Below are 2,500 nucleotides of genomic sequence, written 5' to 3'. Positions count from 1 at the left end.
CCAGATAATATTGAGCATTCGTCAAACATGTCTAATGTAAAATAGAGGAATGGGTAAGACCCATAGGTATAAAAATGTGTTGTCAGCGAATCGTTGTATTTTGTGTTCTGTCCTTAATTAGTTCACATTTAATTTTATTTAAAAAGTTATGCACGTACAATTACTATATAAGCACGTGACGTGTCAAAATACGGAGATCAATTTCCGGAACATTGGTCCAAAATTTAAAAAGATCTACAAACTGTTTCTATGAATATGAAAAATAGGATATCACATGCCTTGAAAAAGTGTTATTAGTAGTAAAATTCAAGGTTAATTATAACTTTAATTATATTTTGAAATGCCATACAATATTTGTATTATTTAACATGCTCTTTAATGAAGCCATATTGATCTTTGGAGATAAAACTATACAGTTTTGTTCTCAATCAATTTGACTTTGATACTGATGAAAGTTTGTAAACGATATTTAATGTTGTATGTGGTCTTAACTTGTTTCAATAACGGCAAGGTTTGATATTTTGATTTGAAAGCAAGTTATTGTGACATGTTTTTGTGTAATTGTTGAACAATTAGCTTACAATTTTGAAATGACAAATACGCTCATAACTGTCACGTATTGATTAAACCAATACGTCCAACAAGTGTGGATACTATTTACCTGTACAAGTTGCATTGTCGTCTTGAAGGACATATCCTTCTTTGCATTGGCATCTGTACCCGCCCTCAGTATTGTTGCAGTTTTGACTACACGTATTTCTGCCTATTACAAACTCGTCGATGTCTGAAAGATATCATGATTGCGTTGGCTAAATATAAGAGCAAATATGTATGTATAAATATAATCCTTTACATGGAACTTTGCAAGATTTATGATACCAAATTTAGGTGCCTCAAAACAATAACTTCTAAATGACTCTAACGATTTTAACACATAGGAGTAACATATATTAAGTGTATCACCGTTTTTACAAACATTTTATCCAAGTTTATAGATCATTATTTACTGTAACGCGTACTATTACTAGGAATTTACAATCAAACGATTATGAAAATAGCACCAATAGCATGTTTTGAAAAATACAGCTCTTTAAACCCCAAAACATGCATAAAATGTCAATATATCATATATCGTACCTGTACAATTAGTGCCATTGTACCCATTCGGGCAAACACACATAACCTCGCTATTGGAAACGGAACACTTCGCAACGCCAGAGCAGAGGGCCGATTCATTTCACATGCACTCTTTTTCAGCTGACGGAACAACCAATTATTTATAAGTTAATTTCATTTGTTCTAAAAATATGCTGAACATGTACACATATTCACAAATTCTATTTATATATTATATACGTGGAAATATAGCGAATAATAATTGTAAAGAGTTAATTATAATTATGATTATAGTAATGAAACACTTACCAATGCAAGACTTTCTGTCATTAAGATCAAGGGTTAATCCAGATCTACAAAAGCATCTATAGCTACCGATAGTGTTCGCACACTGTTGCTGACATTCGTTATCACCCAGACATTCGTTTATGTCTAAATATACATAAAATTAGCATTTAATATTTTACAAAATAATATGTGTGTCGAGTAGCATGTGTCTTATGTATGAACATGGTTGCGTAGCCCTAACAGAAAAACAAAATAAATGTATTTCATCAAACACACACATACACACATACTTTTTCAACGCAAAATAGTATAATAAACTATATCATAACAATGGTCACATATTTTTATATTGTATGCATACACATACAAAAATGCATAGCAGTAAAAAATAACAAACCGTTACAGTTTCCATTCCTGACAACAAAACCTGCTCTGCAACTACAAATATAACCCCCGTGTGTGTTGGTACAAATCTGATCACATGTGTTCATGCCAGCTGTCGAACATTCGTTCACATCTAAACAAAGTGGATTGCGTTTTTAAACAGGGATTTATACAATATAAAAGGAAAGCCTTTTACTTATTCTTAAGATAAAACTAACATGATCAGTGCCCATTAACTGTGTCTGTGTAATGCGTTAACAGTTTACTTTGGATGGTAATTACCTAAATTAAAATTATCAATTAATTGTACATTCTAAATTGCTTAATTTAATTTTTTTTTAAAACAAGAAAAATAATTTATAAACTGATATGATTTTCTTCACATTATACACAATATATACTAAATAATTATAACTGCACTAGGTAATGACCTACCTTCACACATTCCGGATGACACATTTCTCTGAAAGCCCTCTTGACAGACACAAACGGCGCTGCCAGGCATATTCAAGCATTGTGTATTTGGATCATAACAAACAAAGTTATTATGGCTGCATTCGTCCAAATCAACGTCACAACTGACTCCTGTCCAACCCGTGTTACAAACGCATCCTTCAAGGAGAATCGATTTGTAGCGATAAACATTATACATGTTTTAGTAAGATAAGTAGTAGAAAATACTCAGAAGAAGTAATGGTACTTATAGTTGTGG

General features: G+C 31.8%; 1 long non-coding RNA gene across 1 annotated transcript in view; it reads right to left on the bottom strand.

Moving 5' to 3' along the window:
• Positions 1-1,231, bottom strand: part of LOC127873567 (uncharacterized) — a 4,377-nt gene extending 3,146 nt beyond the window's left edge. Inside the window, exons 1-2 of the long non-coding RNA XR_008046255.1 lie at positions 1,138-1,231; positions 662-784 (exon numbers count right to left, since the gene is read on the bottom strand). This is a non-coding gene — a long non-coding RNA (uncharacterized LOC127873567). The remainder of the gene's footprint in view (positions 1-661; positions 785-1,137) is intronic.
• Positions 1,232-2,500: the final 1,269 nt, after the last annotated feature.

The sequence above is a fragment of the Dreissena polymorpha genome, chromosome 3 (assembly GCF_020536995.1).
Source record: "Dreissena polymorpha isolate Duluth1 chromosome 3, UMN_Dpol_1.0, whole genome shotgun sequence".
Taxonomy (NCBI): Eukaryota; Metazoa; Mollusca; class Bivalvia; order Myida; family Dreissenidae; genus Dreissena; species Dreissena polymorpha.
The sequence above is the reverse complement of the archived record's forward strand: the minus strand, read 5'-3'. Positions and strand labels throughout refer to the sequence as shown.